General features: G+C 36.8%; 1 protein-coding gene across 5 annotated transcripts in view; it reads left to right on the top strand.

Moving 5' to 3' along the window:
• LOC120412801 (probable G-protein coupled receptor 158) overlaps positions 1–20742 on the top strand; it is a 115710-nt gene that overhangs the window by 13578 nt on the left and 81390 nt on the right. For all 5 annotated transcript variants that reach the window (XM_039573391.2, XM_039573393.2, XM_039573392.2 and 2 more), the window contains one exon: positions 12171–13008. The gene's annotated coding sequence lies outside the window, so the exon portion shown is untranslated. The remainder of the gene's footprint in view (positions 1–12170; positions 13009–20742) is intronic.

Genomic DNA, 20742 nt, shown 5'->3' with positions numbered 1-20742 from the left:
TGGAAAAAAATCCAAATTTCATGCAAAAACAAATTTGATGTTATTTTTAAATTCAAAATTGAATTTGCAATCGAAAACTACTTTACAATTTTTTTGATAAAGGGCTTCGTTATCAAGATATAGCCACCGAAAGTTTGATTTTAGCCAAATATTTGCAGTTTTTCGATTTTTAAAAATAGTGGCCATGAGCGACCATTTCTAAAAATATTTTTTTTGAAAAGTTCAGAAAATTTGCTATAAAATTGTGTAAGAGACATTGAAGATTGGACCTCGGGTTGCTGAGATACAGCCGCTTTAAGAAAAAGAAACACGGAAATTGAAGTTTTCTAAGTCTCACCAAAACAACCCACCATTTTCTAATGTCGATATCTCAGCAACTAATGGTCCGATTTTCAATGTTAATGCATGAAACATTCGTGAAATTTTCCGATCTTTTCGAAAAAAATATTTTGAAAAAAATTAAATCAAGACTAACATTTTAAATGGGCATAATATTCAATGTTTGGCCCTTTTAAAATGTTAGTCTTGATTAAATTTTTTTCAAAATATTTTTTTCGAAAAGATCGGAAAATTTCACGAATGTTTTAATTTTAACATTGAAAATCGGACCATTAGTTGCTGAGATATCGACATTAGAAAATGGTGGGTTGTTTTGGTGAGATTTAGAAAACTTCAATTTTCGTGTTTCTTTTTCTTAAAGCGGCTGTATCTCAGCAACCCGAGGTCCAATCTTCAATGTCTCTTAGACAATTTTATAGCTAATTTTCTGAACTTTTCAAAAAAAATATTTTTAGAAATGGTCGCTTATGGTCACTATTTTTAAAAATCGAAAAACTGCAAATATTTTGCTAAAATAAAACTATCGGTGCCTATATCTTGAAAACGAAGCCCTTTATCAAAAAATTTTTAAAGTAGTTTTCGATTGCAAATTCAATTTTGCATTTAAAAATAACATCAAATTTGTTTTTGCATGAAATTTGGATTTTTTCCAAAAATCACTATTTTTTCAAAAATTCATAACTTGGCGGAAGATTTTTTGACCATGTTTCTTTATAGCTCAAAAGTTGCGGATTTTAGTCCCCTAAAACATATCAAAAAATCTCGAAAATCAAAAAATACGTATTTTGGGAAATTGAGTTTTAGTGAAAAAAAAGTTGATAAAAAAATCTGCAAATTTTTTTTTCCGTGTGCATATTTTTTTCTCAATAGTCCTCAACAATACCTACAACTTTGCCGAAGACTCCAAATTGATCAGAAAATTCACTCAAAAGTTACAGATGTTTGAATATTTACATACCATTTTTGTATGGACAGCAGCCAAAATTGTATGGAGACTTGTATGGGTGAACCAATGACACAAAATAGCTTATTTGGTCATAGGGAAGGCCCCCACAAAGTTTGAGCCAAATCAAAAAATACAAATAAAATCCATTTCCGGTTTTGGTAGAGAATTGCTCACGTACATTCCAGTTTGACAGCTCGCCCAGAGCAGACGTGTGTCCTTTGATTGGAGCTTAGCGCGTTTTTGACGGTGTTTTTTTTTAACTTTCGCCGACGGCCATGGCGGCGGCCGTGACGGCGGAGAGTGAGTGGACGGAGCATAGAACTGAGGATGGAAGGCCGTTCTACTGGAACGCGGCCATGAAGAAAAGTGTGTGGGAGAAACCGGACGGGTTCCAACCCAAAAAGCAGGCGGTGACGGGCATGGAGGTGGAAGACTCCGAAGGAGGAGGAGAGGACGGGGGCGAATTTCGTTCCGTGATCAAGGTTCGGCGCAGGAAGGCTAAGGAGGAGATCAACGACGGCAATGGCCAGGAAGTGGAGAAACTGCTCAGCAACAACAAGTTCAGCCCGCTAGCGGAGAAGAGCAACAACAACAACAATGCGAACCCAGCAGCAGAAAAAACCACCCCCGTGGTACCTGCACCCGGCAAGCCGGCCGGGGAGAAGAAGCAGCCGCCACTGGTGGTGAAAGAAACGAGCTTCGCCCGCCTTGCGAAGGTGATGTCGACATGTGATGTCCAGCCGGAACACAAACTGACGCGGAACGGCACCAAAATTACGTGCTTCTCGAGCGACGACTTCGACACGGTGCAAGCCCACCTGAAGAAGAACAAGTCTAGTCTAATCTTAAAAATCTTATCTAATCCAATTCATATGAAGATTACACCGCCAAATCCTTTCTTTTTTCTTATAGTTCGTTACAATGTTTGACATTTGTTAGATGTAAACAAGCAGCCTATCCTACTAACACACAACCTGCACTACCACTGTAGCAAGTGGGATAGACTGTTTACACCTAAGGCAACGCCCTGTAGAAATGTTACTACCGAGATGTTGGATAGGATGTTATTGAATTAGTTTTCGTTTTACCGAATTCATTTTACTTCACAAAGAGTATAATAAAACAATTTTCAATTTCAATTTCGTCTCGAAAATCCCTTGTCATTTGTATTTGATCCATCCCGACTGCGGATCAATCTTCCGCCAGCATAATTTTTTCTTGCATTCAAAATGAGAGAGACAATGCTGCAGTGTCTAGAAGAATGAATCTGGAGGTCGTCCTTGCTTTGAAGAGCACCGGCTTCGCGGGAAGCGCAAACGAAGAATGTTCGTGAATTAATCATTCAAAAGACTACAGGCTCGGAATGGACCGCTGCCTCCGTCGAACATGGAACGGGGAATATCAGAAAATTGGAAAGCTGTTTCCTGAGTACCTACTTCGATATTGATGTAATGAGATTTCTGTTCGCTTGTTCTGTCTAGAGTATCGGGGCTATTAAAAGAGAGCTTATTTTTTGCACTTGAAGCAAATTTATCTTACTTTGAAGAAATTTGTATAAATTATTCAGCAATTTATGAAGCCTTGTGTCGAAATTTCGTAATCTGTATGGGGAAAAAGTAAAATATCTTCATCTATCCACCACCTTCCAGCATCTGCAAAATTGGCAACATGTTGATTCCGAAAGGATGCCACAATCCTTTAAGCCTCACAACGGCCTCCCCAAACCAGTGGGTGGGAGGTTGATTGGTGTGTTCTTTGGCATGTAGTCAAGTTTATTTCCCCCACTCCTTCACCTTGAACCTTCACCCATGTCGTACCGTTTGCCAAAACGAATTATCCAACTCTCACCCACGTGCACCTTGTGTCCCTTTTTCGCCCGGTAACGTCGTGTTTTCGTGTGTTGGTGTGATGTGTCCCACCGAGTGAAATATTCAATTTTCGATCCAATCTGTTGCTTTTGGACCAAACTCGGGGGGTAAACAACACAAACAATCGGTTTGTATCACACAGTGTATAGCCGGACACAGATACAGGACACAGGGTGGATCAACAGATTGATGAATGATAAAACAAGCCCATTTTGGAGAACCATTCAGCTGTGAAAAACATCGGTAGAGACAGGACTTCTGGGAATGGACACTAACTTGTCCGAACACTCCCAAAATGGTTAATGGACGAAATGAACTTTATTGACCTCTCGCCGGCACCGTTGACGTTCCAAGACTGTTCCCAATTTGCTCTCTCGCTTCACCAGAACCAGATTGGCCATCCGGATAGGTCCAAATTAGCATAAAATGGTCCATAATGGCGGTCCGGTCGAGTCGTTGTCGACGGCAAATGGAGCGTACTGCTACAACAGCCATCTACTGCTGAACTGCCAAAACGATCTGTGTGGGAAATCTTTGATGAGGGACCCGGTTCCAAGGATCTCCCGGATCCCGGGACCTTTATGATGATTGCTTCGGTTACGGTTGGTGCGGGGGGATGCTGCCATAAACAAAACAAACCCAAACCTGTCAATCTCAATTTGTGGAATTGACGTGGACACGGATGGGCGGATGCACAGCCGGTAGTCTGGTTGAGAAAAATCGGATAACCTGGGAAAATCACATCATTTCGATGTTTGCATAATATAGAAATATGTTCCCTTAAACAATATTAATATGAATATTTTTTTGTATAATATAAGGAGACTGCTCAAAAGTAAAAAAAAGAAATAATAGGGTCATTCTCCGCCAACTCACACAGCAGTTGCCCCGACCACTCTTCGATAGAACATTTAAAGGAAACTTAATGTACCTGAAATTACCCAACAGGGTTTTTATTTTTTCATTTTGAACGCAAATTTTCATTTTACAATTTTGTGTTTTTTTCTAACTTTGCAGGGTTAATTTTTAGATTGTAACAATGTTCTACAAAGTTGTAGAGCAGATAATTACAAAATTTTTGATATATGAACATAAGGGGTTTGCTTGTAAGTTATCGAGATTTTACGAAAAAAAAGTTTTGAAAAAGTTTTACTCAAAAAATGCATTCAAAAGTTACTGATTTTCGAATATTTACGTACCATTTTTGTATGGACAGCTGCCAAAATTGCACGGAGACTTGCAGTGGCACCGACTAGTCCAAAATGTGGGGGAGGGCACGGTTGATTCCCAAAATCGACGGGTAGGCGGAAGTTTGAATGTTAAAGTTTCCCGTATATCAAGTATTTTACTTATTTGCATGTTTATTAGGGTGGGTACGGATTTTGAAAAGTTCTCAGATCAAGTTCTGGTGTGGTTCCCCTTGTAGGGCATACCCATAGGGACTCTCACACCAAATTTCAGCTCATTTGGTTGAAAACTGGCTTGTCTCAAGCGAGTTCAAGTTTACATGGAAATTACTATGGGAAATTTTGAATTTTCGTTCATTCGCTCCTACAGGCCTGGGGAAAACATGTAGAAACTTCTAGGATGGCCAGAAATGAGCGGAATCGTCTGGAGAACAACTTTCTCTAAGAGACCAGGTCGATTCGTTCAACCCCAATCGAGCTCAACGGCAATACATCCGGGGTTTTCGGAACCAACGGTTTTCCCCAGAAAAGCGTCAAATTGTCCTTAGCATGCTATGAATGCTTGATGAACACCTCGACGCCACATGTCAAACAGCTACCACGTGGACTAGCATCGCCTATGAAAAATTACTTTTTATTACTTTTTGAACTATAGAATTATCATTTATGGTAATCCTCTTACTATTTAGCTGTATTCTGAACCTCCAAATAAGAAAAAAACTGTTATGGTGCAAATTTTACAATCACGTGGTAGCTGTTTGACAAGTGGCGTCGCGGTGGTCATCAAGCATTCATAGCATGTTAAGGACAATTTGACGCTTTTCTGGGGTAAACCATTGGTTCCGAAAACCCCGGATGTATTGCCGTTGAGCTCGATGGGGGTTGAACGAATCGACCTGGTCTCTTAGGGAAAGTTGTTCTCCAGACCATTCCGCTCATTTCTGGCCATCCTAGAAGTTTCTACATGTTTTCCCCAGGCCTGTAGCAGCGAATGAACGAAAATTCAAAATTTCCCATGGTAAATCCCATGTAAACTTGAACTCGCTTGAGACAAGCCAGTTTTCAACCAAATGAGCTGAAATTTGGTGTGAGAGTCCCTATGGGTATGCCCTACAAGGGGAACCACACCAGAACTTGATCTGAGAACTTTTCAAAATCCGTACCCACCCTAATGTTTATGCAAAAATAATTAACGATATGAAATGATTTTATTTTATTATAATTATCTGGAATCAATTTTGGATGGAAACAGATAATTTAACTCCAAACTATGTAGAATATTAATTGAAAAAAATCTTGTATGTTTGGAAGGTTAAAGACTCAAATTGAATTCCGTCCAATTTGCAAATTCTCCTTATTTTAACAAATTATTGCAAAAGTTTTGATAGAAACATGCTTGGTCACTTCCCATAAGCTTATTATTACCTGATATTGATTGAAAATGCATTTATGGAAAAAAAAAATTAATTACAAGCCAGACTTTTAACATTCTAATGAAAAAAACATTGAGTTGTATTCTACATCTGTACAGTTGATATGTAATAATTAGTCTTAAAAATGTGAAATTTGACGAAAAAAAATTGTGATAAAAACCTTTATGCGGTTATGTAGGTATGATTTTTGAATTAATCCAAACTTGCTTAAAATGATTTTAAACGCAGAGAAATGCATTTTCGATTGATTTCATTTGATTGCACGTAAAATTCCATTTAATATTAAAAAATCAAGGAATTGAAATCAATGCGAAATTTATTAGAAATTGATGAAACATAAAAATATTTTAAGTTCAAGAAATTTAACAGATTCAAGCGTACTTTATCGAAAGGACTAATTTTTACTTGTAAGCAGTGGTACATAACTCAAAAAACTAATAAATTGAAGAAATTAAAAAAATCAAGTAATTCAAATAATTTAATGAATTTGAGTAATTTAAATATTTTCATTAATTACTAATAATCCAAGAATTTTAGGAAGCTACGACATTAAATTTGAAAAATCCAAGAAATAAAAAAAAATATAATGCAATTCAAATGATTCGATTAAGTTTGAGAAGCTTAAAGAAATCAAGGAATTCATCAAAATTATAGAACTCAAAAAAAACATAGAAATTCCAGAAATTAAAAAAATCAAGAAAATTAAGAAACTTAAATATTTTAACAAAATTGAAAATAAATGCCAAAATTCAACAAATAAAATAAAAATGCATGCTCAATGAATTTTAAATGCAATTCTCAAGGCTTGGCAACCAATGAAAAAAGTTTTTTTCTTGAAAATTTTCTATGTTTAGTATAATTATTTGACTTTTCGCCAACATTTTGAAAGGAAGGAGTTAAAATTCTCAATGGCCTTATTTATATTTTCAAATCCTATCAACTTCTAACAAAAATGGTGCACTGGTCTTCAAAAATTTGTTTATTTAAACAAATGTGTTTTTCGGCTAAAATTGGTATGAAACGGTTTATGTCTCAAATTCATTTGAAAGATCTTCAAATTTACTTTCCAAATTTGCCAAACAAAATAGGAAATTAATCTGCATTTTTGTAACTGTAAACCAGTCAAAAAATATTCATTATGAAAAAGTGTTTCAGTTCATTGATGCCAAAAGGTGATTAAATATTTTTTCTTCAATACATGAATATTTTAAAAACAAATGATTGCAGAACAACTGGGCAGGTGTAAAATGCATTTCTAAACACTTGTCAATACAATGGCCTTTAATTTCAACGTTAATTTTTTTTATTTTTGTTTTTGAACATTGATTTTACGATTTTTACAAATTGTTTGTGTGTGTGTTTATGAACAAACAATGTTCCAGTTATGTTTTAAATATATTTTTTTAAATATTTCTGTGAAATGTTATTTTCGATGTTTAAAATAAGAATACTTTTCTTCCAAAATTTCTGGGGGCACAATATATGGGCTACCCCCCTCGCCTAATTTTGAGGGGGGCAAAAAGTACCGTGCCCTTCCCAGAGTCGGCGTTCCCTGGAGACTTGTATGGGCATATGAAGGGCCCCCACAATGTTTGAGCCAAATAAAAAAGTACAAAAAATAAAAATGGTCGAAATCGGCCGATTTCGTAGAGAATTGCTCATAAGATAGTGGATCCAGTTTGCTCCAAGATGCATCGATATTTTGTTCTCGATGTTTTCGACTGAAAAAACCTGGTAACATTTCAACATCCAAACAAAAATTAAGCGTTCCATTTTCGAAATTAGGAAAAAATACTGAAGATTTGTCAATACTGTCTAAAGATACGAACCTTTTCAAGTGTTCTAAAATTCTTTACAAAATTTGTTTTGTTTTATCTTTTGCACGAAGATTTCTATGTCTTTGTAAACCCATTAACCTATATCTCACAATTCTAAACCAAGACTGATTTTCGTTTAAAAGTTTAAAATATGCACTATCACAGCGATGATCATCGCTCGAGGGGGTTAGTGCAACAGGATACTATATATCTTGACTTTTTTTTTGATAAGGTCCTATAAACAAATGTAAACATTGAGTGTATCCCTTTCACACCTTATGTCAAAGTCCATCGGAGTAAGCGGGATACACTCAATGTTTACATTTGTTTATAGGACCTTATCAAAAAAAAGTCAAGATATGTATTTGGAGCGAGGACAAGACACTCTGTACTGCAAGCCCGACAGCATATACCTATATACGAAACTATGTAATCATCGATGTCTGCTGCAAACTATTCAGACTGCTCGGGGAAGCAGAAAACTAAAGCTCTCCTGGCATGTCCTGTCTAGAGCAAAAGAGTGTAAGCCAACCGCAGTCCATTCCGCATGCATCAGGCCACTAAAGAAAGCATTAGTCGAAAGTGGGGAGGCTAGATACACCACTGACTGTGATAGCTTCCCCCTCTTTTCTCTCTCTCACTCTTTCTCTTTTAACCCTTGTGCTATTTCCTACTCCTTACTCTTCCTAGGAACGCACACAAACACATACACACACTCGTATCGATCGATGCTTGGGGCTCCCACTTGCTCCTATTGCTGATTGTGTTTGTGTGAGTGTTTGTGGGCTCGTAGAGTAATGGATTCGCGAAAAATATTGAATAGAAAGGAATTGGGAGCTTTCATAGATTACTCTACGAAGAGTTTACATTTGAAGATTTATTTCAAAAAAACAAAAAAATTGAAGAGGAGAAAAAATTGAGTAAAGATTTTATTCAACAAAAAAAATGTTAAACTAATAAATTTTACAAAAGAAAAAAACATTGGTTTGTCCATGTTTCGATTATCTAGCATTCCAAAAGAAACCTTCGGATAATCGAATACAGTCCAGACAGTTTCTGAAACTTCGATTATAAGAAAGATCGATTACCCAAATTTAGACCATCCGAAGGATTGTATGAGATTTCCGATCTCTTAAAAATATGTTCATGAATCGATTATCTGAAAAGATTTGTTTTGGAATTCGGATAATTGAGTCGGAACTCGAATTGGTTTCTGTTTGTGATTACACTGCTCATAAGAGCACATTAACATATTAATTATATAACAAATAAAGTCAGCAAAATATAACAACCGGAAATAAAATAAACCGTTTTTCTGTTGTTGCAAATCTCGGGTGAGTTTTCAAAAAGCCGTAAGAGCCACCTCTGGCACTAACTTTCGTTTTTCTCCAAATTGAAACAATATTTCATTTGTTTTATGTTTAGGGCGATTAAAGGACGTGTAGATGAACAATCTCAAACATTTTTGAAATTGGTTTTTCGTAAGTAGGTCGAATACCGATGCAAAAAGGGCTTTGTTTACCAATGGCTCTTACGTCTTTTTGAAAACTGATCCGAGAAATATATCTCTCAACACAGTGTGTGAGTCCCAAAATAAGGACTTCCGAGTAACGTAATATCAGCCCGATCCTTCCGGGAAAGGATTCACTGAGTGTTATCCTTTATTTCACTTCTCTCCCCCCTTTTGGGTTTTCACTAGACGCTGGTGCCGTGTAATCGATTTGGCACCAGTGCTTATAAACTGACGTTTGTTTATTTATAGGATAAGCTCCCTGGTTCTGGTGAGGATTCGGGCACTGGGCGATTGGGTTTAATAGTGTATTTTCTGCCAACACACACACACACGAATCTGGTGCTGGAACAGGCAATAATAGCTTCCCGGACAGGACCTGCCACACATTCTGGAAAGCATTCGCCCTGCCTTGGTAGCGAAATCGGGGTTGAGTTGTGGGGATATGTGAGGCCCGATGTGAGCGAAAAAAAAAATCAGCAACAGCCAGGCAGCTGGAACATGTTTGCGGATGAGTAACGCTTTCCAACCTGCCACCCAGTGACAGGCGGTCGGTGTGTTTTGCCCGTCGCTTTGGTTCTCAAATGTAATTACTTTTTTGTCGACAGTAAACATTCACCCTTTTGAGCGTGCGTTGCGGAAAGCGTTAAATATTAGTGAGTAAGGTTGACCTGTTTTTATGGTTTTGCTGGCTAAGTTTATCGGAAGGAGATTAGTTTACAATGAGTTGGCCAATCTGAAATTAATTACGAAGTTGGTGGGAGAATTGCAGCTGAGTTCAATCTAGCATGATAATTTGCATGGTGATGCAAATCTTAGCGAAGGTGATCTTAGCGGGTTGCATACTGGAATCCGTCATGAAAGCCAACCATTGCCGGCCGCTCCCATCTCCACCATTCACCGGGGCAGGAATAAGGATTAGAAGCACGGGAAGTGTTGATGCTGAATCGCAGGCTCTTTTACCCAACCCTATTGTGGAACTCGATCAGACTGACCGTTTGATCAAGTTTGATTGAATTTTAACAACAGGATTGCGTAAGGGTAGGTAGGTAGGTAGGGTAGGTTATTATTCCCAAGGCAGACTATCGGATGCCACCGTTGAGATTGTTTCCGTTTAAATTTGATTAATTTATTGTCTTATAAGATTGAAAATTTACTTTTAAGGCAGGCAGTCGGATGCTACTGTTGAGAAAATTAAATTTTTAGCTAATGAAGTATTTATTTACACAAGTGTTCTTTCTTAGACAGCCGGCTGCGGAAAGATCGAACCAAATTATATCATATCAGATTGATTTTAGCATAGCTATTCGATTACTCCAAGATATTTAATTATTAGAATATCATGATTTTTTTTTGCCCAGCAATAGTGACAGGTTTTTTGCGAGTTGTTTTCCTGTTTTCTGTTTCCTTTACAACCAACTTTATTTGTATCCATTGTGATAAATGCCTTATACACAGCTGAAAGGATCCCCCAAAACTCTGTACTGCACTTACAAAACTACTGTTAGTCGATAAACTAAAGAAATAAACTGAATTGAATTGAAATTGATTTTTTTTTTTATCATCATTAGGGCTAGTGATTACACGGCGTGCCAATTACAAAACATTGAAATTTCACAGCAATTTCTCGATGATCTTTGTGAATGAAGAAACTATTTGCAATATTATTATAATGGACAATATTTTCAAAAAATAGTTTAAGATCTAATACGATTTTTTTTAATTTGTAGACTGCTTTTAAAATGCTTGTTAGAAATTTTGTAAAATGCTTGAATAACAAAAAAGCTTAAATACACTGAAGTAGCGATTAATCAATTGAATATGTGAAATTTCGCGGTATTTCCCGGTATCTCCAAATTTCACGGCCAGGGTTGAATTTCACGGATTACGCGGCTTCCGTGGGCTCTACGGAAACGTCCGTGGGCTCTACGACCGACGAAATAAGCGGCGGGCCAGATGCGGGCATAAAAATGTCAAAACTGTTCCCCCCCCCCCCCCCCTTCACTTCTTCTCATCATCCAGCTGCAGCTTTGTTGACAAACAAACGGAGCCAGCGGTCGCATCATGGCGGCATCGAGCCTGAATTAGGGGTGATCATGTGATTAAAAATGAAAGTTTTGTCAATAAAAATAATATTTTTCCGACTGAATAAAAAATTTGCGAGCATGTTCAAACAATTATTCCTGATGTCGGAAAAGTGATTAAAAACCAAAATTTTAATCCATATTTTTTTTGTAAATTGAACTTTTTCACTCCAATTGGGAATCCCTAGTTCTATCCACAACCGTTTCCAATAACCGTGAGAAGATGCCAGAAAATCCAGCTACCAGCTAAATCCACAATAGTCAATTCCCAAAACAAAATAACGACTACAACTCCTACTCAGAGTCCAGCTTCTGAAGATGAGTCAATCCGACTCCGACCGGAACGCCAGAACTCGAGTGAGACACGAGTCCGAATCCGATTTCAACAACGACTCCGATACAAAGTTGTTGCAAAAAAAGGAAACATTCATAGATCACGTGAACACTTTTTAACATTTGTATGAAAAAAAAATGTTTGAAAATGCAATTTGCACCAGTTTAGCTGTTTGGCAATCATAAGTTTTCAAAAATCTGAAGTCCGCAGAAAATAAAAAATTGCATTAAGCTTTTTCAAGTACTCAAATTGTTTTCAGTTGATGAGGCTTCGAATTCTGGTGAAACTTTGATTACGCTCACTGGATTTTCAATCCAGAGGTCATGAGTTCGATTCTCATGCCGGGATGAAGAAGTTTAAAAAAATCACTTGAAACAAGTTCAAATAAAACTGGTTCTAGATTTTTTCAATATTTATCCCAAAATTTGTTCAACAGACATCTTTAGCTCAATAAAAGTTTGAATTATTGCAAACAATTTTTCAACCATTTTTGTAAGCTCTTAATAAAATTTAATTTATTTTTTAAAGACAAAATAATCGCTGTTCCTCTTTTGGTTTAAAAGCATACTAAGAATTTGTTCCGATTAATTAAAACCACCGTTCAAATCCCATACCGTCTACTTAATTTTTTTTTTTTCGCTTCTTTTCCCAGGAACCGACCAGAAAAACCCTCCGCTCATGCAACCGAGTCCAGTTCATTATCCAACTGAAAGCAAGTGTTAAAAAGCTGCCTCTCCCTCGCCGCCACGCTCCATCCCTGGAACATGTAAATGGTCGCGGGAAAATTAACCGTGGTCAGTGCTCGATCCCAGATAGGGAAGGAAAGCGGAAAACTCGTTGGAAAATAAATTTACACTAATCGTACCCCTTTTCGTCCTCTCGGCCAGCGGAGAAAAGCAGCTCCGAAAAGGGCAAGTCGCCTAAAACAAGCCCAACAAGCACACGGCCCGAGCATAAATCGCTTTTCAATTTAGCCACCGTGTAAAAGCTGCTGAAATTGCGGGGCTTTTTCACCGCTCTGTGGTGGTTACTTTCCACGGCAGGTCAGTTTGGGGAGGAAAAGTAAGAAGTAAAAGGAGTAAGCTTCTAGTGAAGGGAACGTGATAATCGTACCAAAAGCGAGATATTAAAACTCTTTCCCGCGCGATATTGCAACGTCGGGGGAAACTCGCCTTTCCAGGCTCAGTGTTACTGTGTGAGTGAAAAAGTGGGTGGGTGAAAAAAAAGAAGCAACAAAAAGTTCACGTGTCCAGTGGCGGAACACGTTTCGAGGACCGCAGTCGGAATAAACAATTTAATCCAGCAGATTCAGGGTATTCTGGGTTGGTCTGGTTGGCACGGAACGCGGACAAAATTATAAATAAATCACACCAGACAGCGGCGGCGGCGGCATCGGTGCTGGTTTGGACAATGTCTGCCACCGGAGGAATGGACGCCGCGACGACCGATTCAACAAGTTGGTCGATCATTTCGGTGGATTGAATGGAACGGTAAGTGAGGGTTAAAGAAGAGAGGAGGGCGGTTCAAACGAGGTTGGGCAAGGTTTATTTATTGCCGCGTCGTAGATATTTGTTTGTTTGCTACTGTAGGATTTGATTATATGTGGATATCTACAATTGCACTGATTTATTTTGATAATATGCTTGTGGAATAATATTTCACGTGGAGCCTTAGGGTGTAACATCAAAATCGAATTTCCAGCACAGAACTTTTTCAGTTCCTTTTGTGTCCTAAACAACTCCCCAAAGTTTGAGAATGATTGGTTTAGTTCTCACTTTGCGCAAAGTGATTCAAATTTCTATGGAAATTTGCATGGGAAATATTTTTTTTGGATTTTGATACTTATAAAATCCACGTTTCACGCTCTACTAAAACCGGATTCATATTTGGATGCTCTGGAAAATGCTCTACAACTTTCCCGAAGAGAGTATGGTGTTAATTTGCCCTGAAAGAAGATACTGCGTCCTCAAAACTCGTCTAAAACGTGGTTTTCGAGCAAAAACACGTTTTAGACGAGTTTTGAACACACTGTATCTTTTTTTATGGGCAAGCTCCAAAAAATGTTTTCCCCATACAAATTTACATAGAAAATTCAATCGCTTTGCGCAAAAAGAGGACTAATCCAATCGTTTCCAAACATTGGGGAGTTGTTTAGGACCCCAGAGGACTGAAAAAGTGCTGGGCTCACTAAATTTGGACAATTTTTTTTCATGCAGCAATATTACACCCTTGTGGAGCATATGCAATTATTTCCGTAATAGAGCAATTCCAGCTCAAATCAGGAATTTTTCTGGTACTTTTGTACCCGACCCTCTCCGATTTCAATGAAACTTTGTAGACATGTTATCCTGGTCCTATATGAGCCATTTTTGTGTATATGGAGCCAATAGTACTCGAAAATAACATTTGAGGAGGGCGTAAGGTATTTAAATATTTTTGTATTTTGTAATTTAAAAATTACTGTATCTCGAAGCCGTTGCGTCGTATCAAAAAGTGGTCAAAGACAAACTTGTAGGAAATTGGACGGGCTTTCTGGGCTTACACTGAAACAAAAATACACGCCAGATCTATGAGATTATTTGATTTTTAAGTCTAAAACATAAATTTAAAGGTGATGTCATGATTTTTTTCGTTCAAAATTTTTGAGGAAATAGCCTAAAGTTACCAAAAGACTGACGAAAAATGCAGGATGGTATGTCTCTCCTAAAAAAATACAAAAATTATTTACTAAAACTGTTTTTTTTTTTTTTTGAAAAGTGGTCTAAACGGCAAAATTTTTAAAAACCAGTAGTGGGGATCGATTTTCCAGACAATTTTACATAATAGTCTCCATATTGACCATTGTCCTATGTCCAATCCTTGGGAAGATACAGCGGTTTAAAAATAAAAATGTTGAAAAACGGGTTTTTTGGTGGTTTTCGGCAATTTCTATATGACAGACTTGATTTTTCAGTCTCGTTAATATTTTTACCGGAAAGCTCGTCCAATTTCCCATAAGTTTGCCTTTGACAGCATTTTTTTTTTTTTCAAACCAAGTCTGTCATAAAGAAATTACCGAAAACTACCAAAAAACCCGTTTTTTCAACATTTTTTTTTAAACCACTGCATCTTCCCAAGGATTGGACATAGGACAATGGTCAATATGGAGACTTTTATGTAAAATTGTCTGGAAAATCGATCCCCACTACTGGTTTTTAAAAATTTTGACGTTTAGACCACTTTTCAAAAAAAAAACAGTTTTAGTAAATGATTTTTGTATTTTTTTAGGAGAGACATACCATCCTGCATTTTTCGTCAGTCTTTTGGTAACATTTTAGGCTCAAAAATTTTGAACGAAAAAAAATCGTGACATCACCTTTAAATTTAAGTTTTAGACTTAAAAATCAAATAGCTCATTGATGTGGCGTGTATTTTTGTTTCAGTGTATTTTTTCAGAAAGCCCGTCCAATTTCCTACAAGTTTGTCTTTGACCACTTTTTGATACGACGCAACGGCTTCGAGATACAGTAATTTTTAAATTACAAAATACAAAAATATTTAAATACCTTACGCCCTCCTCAAATGTTATTTTCGAGTACTATTGGCTCCATATACACAAAAATGGCTCATATATAAGGCTACCAACTCATGCTGAGCCAAAATCCGTATACTTTACCGATATGACACCATGGTATAACAAAAACTGTCAAGAAATTATTTAGATAAGTTTGGAATTTGGGAATTAAAAATATTTTTGTTAAACGTTTAAAAGTGTACGAAATGTCAAATTTGCTTTTACGAATAATATCGTTGTTAGTGTTTTCACGAAAACATTTCTAGAGTTTTTATTGGAAAGGTCCTATAAATACAAGCACAAGGTTTTCACAAGCCAAAATTTGATCTTTTATTTAATGAATATGTTTTGTAAGGAATTTTAAATGAAAAATCATTGACTGAGGGAACTGAGGAAAACCTGGAAAATTATGCAAGATATCGCTTTAAAATCAAACTGACAGTAAAATAAAAATATCTAATTAGAGAAAGCTTTGGCCCAGTAAAAAAAGCAATGAAATTTTTAAAAAGTTGTTAAAATTCCGTACAAATCCGTATTATGAGAAAAAATTCCGTACAAAAATTCCGGCCTGTTAAAAATCCGCGGAGAAGGTCGAAAATCCGTACGGTAAGGAAAAAATCCGTACAATTGGTAGCCTTACTCATATAGGACCAGGATAATATGTCTACAAAGTTTCATTGAAATCGGAGAGGGTCGGGTACAAAAGTACCAGAAAAAATCCTGATTTGAGCTGGAATTGCTCAATAGGGTAATTCTCCGCCAACTCACACAGCAGTTGCCCCGACCCCTCTTCGATTAGCGTGAAACTTTGTCCTAAGGGGTAACTTTTGTCCCTGATCACGAATCCGAGGTCCGTTTTTTGATATCTCGTGACGGAGGGGCGGTACGACCCCTTCTATTTTTGAACATGCGAAAAAAGAGGTGTTTTTCAATAATTTGCAGCCTGAAACGGTGATGAGATAAAAATTTGGTGTCAAAGGGACTTTTATGTGAAATTAGACGTCCGATTTGATGGCGTACTCAGAATTCCGAAACAACGTATTCACAGAAAAAAAAAATCATGGTAATATTACATCTGGGAAGAGGTACATCTTTTATGTCAGAAAAAAGGTGTAATTTTGCCTCTGGAAATGTGTAATTTTACCACTTTTCTGGTGTAATGTCACTTTTTCAGTCTAAATTGAAATTCAACCTTCCAAAATAAAGCTTCCAAATTTACATTATTTTTTTCTGTGTTTTTCATCGAAAAAAACACTAAAAAACACTAAAAAAGTTTTAAAAATTCTCCCATTTTCCATTACTCAACTGTAAAAATTTTTGGAACATGTCATTTTACGGGAAATTTAATGTACTTTTCGAATCTACAGTGATCCAGAAGGGTCATTTTTTCATTTAGAACAAAATTTTTCATTTTAAAATTTCGTGTTTTTTTCTTACTTTGCAGGGTTATTTTTTAGAGTGTAACAATGTTCCACAAAGTTGTAGAGCAGACAATTACAAAAATTTTGATATATAGACATAAGGAGTTTGCTTATAAACATCACGAGTTATCGCGATTTTACCAAAAAAAGTTTTGAAAAAGTTGGTCGTCGTCGCTTGTTCATGATCACCCGCGACAGACACGGACGACGAAATAAAGAGAAACGCAATGTAACTTTTTCAAAACTTTTTTTCGTAGAATCGCGATAACTCGTGATGTTTGTTAGCAAACCCCTTATGTCTTTATATCAAAATTTTTGTAATTGTCTGCTCTACAACTTTGTAGAACATTGTTACACTCTAAAAAATAAGCCTGCAAAGTTAGAAAAAACACGATACTTTAAAATGAAAAATAAAACGTAAAATCTTATGAAATCTGTTTAATCTGGCACAGATAATGGATAAATCTTTACACGAAAAAAAAATCAATTCTCGTAATCGTGAATTTAGTTCACGAATGTGAGAACCACAAAGTAATTTATTCATGAGTATGGTGCATTTGCACTATAAACGTAAATATATTCCTTCGTAGCTCTCGCATTTGTGAATTGAATTCACGATTTCGAGAGTTGATTTTTTTTCGTGTAAAGATTTATCCATTATCTGTGCCAGATTAAACAGATTTCATAAGATTTTACGTTTTATTTCGATTTTTAACATTTCGAATTCTAATGTATGAGTTAAATTGAAAATCGAAAAAATAAATAATTCTTTTAATGAAATTGTATATTCAACCTTTTTCAGGCTTGAATTAATGAACCATCGAAATTTTACAAGCCATTGGCTTAATTCATATCCTCCCAAATCAACGTAAACGTTGTGAATATCAGTGTACAACACCACGGACCATATCCTCATGACTATTATTCTAGGAGATTGTTTTGTTAATTTGTTTTTGTATGATGAGAAATAAATAATTTATTTTTATTAAATAAAAAATAATCATTGCGAGCAATACCCTTCTACTCTTTTTTCTGTATTTGTAGAGATCACTTTAGACTTATTATGTTTGGTGATGAATGACCACATACTGGTTAAAGCCTTATCCGCAGCCACATGGGTTGAGCTATTTTTCTTTTCTTTACAAGTTGAAATTCATCAAATTTGCCACGCGTGTCAACTTTTGCTGACACCCCGGGTCGTAATTTTTCATGTCCTTTTTTCCCATCTCCTTCCTTCTCTCGAGGACAACGACTTGATGGCGTCCCCTTGGGGCTGGAAAGCTTTGGCGGTTGAACTTTTTCTTTCACTCTGAAATTTATTCATGCGCGCTTACGAATGTGTTAAGTTTATTTGCGACTAAAACTGCAGCTCAGCAGACGAAGTCCTGGGTGGCTTGGTGGTGTGTGTGTGTGTGTCACTGATGGTGCCACTTTAGAACACACAGACATTCACACAAACACCAGCAAAGAGGGGTGAAGTGCTTTGATGCAAATTTTACTCGCGCGGAAAGCTCGAGGAAGATAACTTAATTTGAATATATAGGGCAAATTTATGCTGGGCTTAGCCAGCGAGATAGCTAGCGTGCACACGATTTGTTCTGTTCTAGAAAAGTGGAGCATAGTTTTTATTGCTTTGTTTGCTCTGCGAATGAAAAAGCTAGTCGAAAAAATTGGCGCTTCGTGCTAGATGCCAGTGTTATTTAACATAGCAGCACAGGGACTTTGATTCAAACTTGATTAAATTCAGAGGTTTCCGAAGTATTTTCTTCAGTACAAGCAGGTCCAAAACTATACTATGTACTATGTATTATGAAATCCTGAAACCCTAAAAATTCTAATAATTAAGGAGAGTCATTGTTTTTGCACATAACAATTTACATTTTGTTTCATATTTAAAAGTTTTTTTTTTTTGTTTTTCAAGAAAAGGTAGAATTATCAACAAACTGTCTATCCCTGCACAAAATAAACCTAAATGGGTTAGATAGAAAATTATTTACCGTTTCACTATATTTACGAGCACATGATTAAGTCACATAATCTATCCAAACTTTAAACAAACCTGTTTTTTTTTTTTCAAGGATGAATTTATTTATTATTAGCAGCCTTAATGTAGTTAGTTTTGTTTTGAGTACAACATTTTTATTTTATTTTTTGTTTTTGTTGTACTATAATTTAAATTTTTAATGTTTTGACTTTTTTTTTCATGAAACAAATGATTAAAATTCTATTTGATTCTAATGTCCTTGGCAGCAGAATAATCGTACATTTACCACATTTTCAAATCGTACATTTACTAGAATTTGTCAAAAAATTACCTTGTTCTGAACTGTAGCATAGAACACAGTTTATTTGGCAAAAAAACGCCAAAATAAATTTGTCTAAAGTTGCCTACCTTATTTTTTGTATGCTTTATAGAAAGATCGTAAACTGAACTGCAACATAAAACTCTCAAAACAGTGCCAATACCAAATTCACCCCGCGGGATCGGAAATCACTTATCCCACTTCGCAAATGACACTATCGTGTCGGACACTCGTATCGACTATCACGTACCGACTTGTGCCCCGAAGCCCCCGGAAATGTAACACCGCCAAAATGGATCCGGTCTCCCTGCCAAGACAAAGCAGCTTATCTGCAGAAGAGTCTTCGTCGGAAGCGATGCAGTTTGCACGTGATTGTCACACGGCTGGAACGACGGAAGAAAGGGAGTCCATTGATGTTGGCCGAAACAAGACGGTGGTGTCGTGACACCGATAGACGATTCAACTTTTCGATATAAAATGGGATCTTGCAGTCAAACCATCGAGGTTCAACTGTGCGAACAGTTCTCCAGTTCTGAACATGTTGTCTTCCGGTTCTCATTCGTACACATGCGACGAAGCTAGTCGGAATCCATGGAACTTGGTTCTTCCCGGAAGACGAGGCACGCTGTTTTGAAAGACAATATTGGATGCTTACCACAGAACTAATGAGTGTTTAAGCTGCAGTAGCTCACACAAAGACGCAGGCTATGTTTACTCTGGTTTCCAATTTGTCTCGCAAATCTCGTCCTAGCACATGTGCATTACAGCAGACCTTCCCGAGACACATAATGATGGCTAAGTTTTCCTTGCAGCTTTGTTGTGGCAGGACATGGCACGTCTTGAGCAGCTCTATACTTGAAGCCACATAGCGTCTTCGTTGTCGTCGTCGGAACAGTTGCCGATTCAGATAAAGATAGAGAGAAAGTGCCATTATCATTATTAAACGGAGACGGGAAAGTTTTCCTTGAAAGAAAATCATCGACCTGCAGCTGGAGTTGAGCCAAAATGCTCAAGTTGGGGATTTCTTCATTCTGTGGTAGTCCTTTGATAACGTTTTCTAGCTGCGGCTGCTGGGTGAATCAGAATTTTGCTGCAGCCACTTACAACTTTTTGAAAGTGAATAGAATACCCACCTATGTCATGCACAGAAGCTCAATACTTGGAATTTCAACTTCTCATGTCGTAAAACCTTTTTTGTGTCTTGGATAAGGTTATGAAAGGAAGAGGTAAAACGTTAGACCTTTGGCCAACTATCCTGATCTTTTTAAAGATTTTGTTTTAAAGCTTTGAATCAGCTAAATCCTGTCACTTGTACCCACCAACTATCGTGCGGTAAAAGTGGGTTTGTAATGTCCCAAACTGGCACAATGATTAGCCATTGCCTGCAGGGACTGGCAATCTTGGCAAAAGTAGTCATCTTGACTTGACATTTGTGTTTTTTGGGTTTTTTTTTTCTCAACCTTTTCCTACCACTCTTGATTTGTCTCCCCAGGGATTCCAAACAAAAATAGGTCACTTCCCAGCATGGGGTAAGAATTCTTTTGTGGAGCTTTTATAGAGCTTTGAGGTTTTGGGAAACTTGAGATTGGTAGTTTATATATTTTTTATGTAAGGGTTAGTTTAAATAATACGAAACACATTTAGAAAATGAGGGGGTTGACGACTTTCTTACGCTAATTGAATTAAATAATGACATGCTGTGTCGTAAGCATAAAGGAGTCAAAACTTATATATTTAGTGTTATGTTGTATTTAAATGAACATTAAAAGACAATAGAAAACAGCAAAAGTCAACTGCATTTATCTATCTGAAATTTGTTCACAATTGAAATAGTTTATGTTTAAACGTAAATACTGCTATTAAAGAGTAACGAGCGGGAAATCCCTGGACAAATTTCTCAGGAAATCGAAATTTTTTAACCTCTCGGCCCCGGGGAATTTGATCGAG

This window comes from Culex pipiens, chromosome 2 (genome assembly GCF_016801865.2).
Source record: "Culex pipiens pallens isolate TS chromosome 2, TS_CPP_V2, whole genome shotgun sequence".
NCBI classification, from domain to species: Eukaryota; Metazoa; Arthropoda; class Insecta; order Diptera; family Culicidae; genus Culex; species Culex pipiens.
Note: the sequence above shows the minus strand (reverse complement) of the source record. Positions and strands in the feature narration are given on the sequence as shown.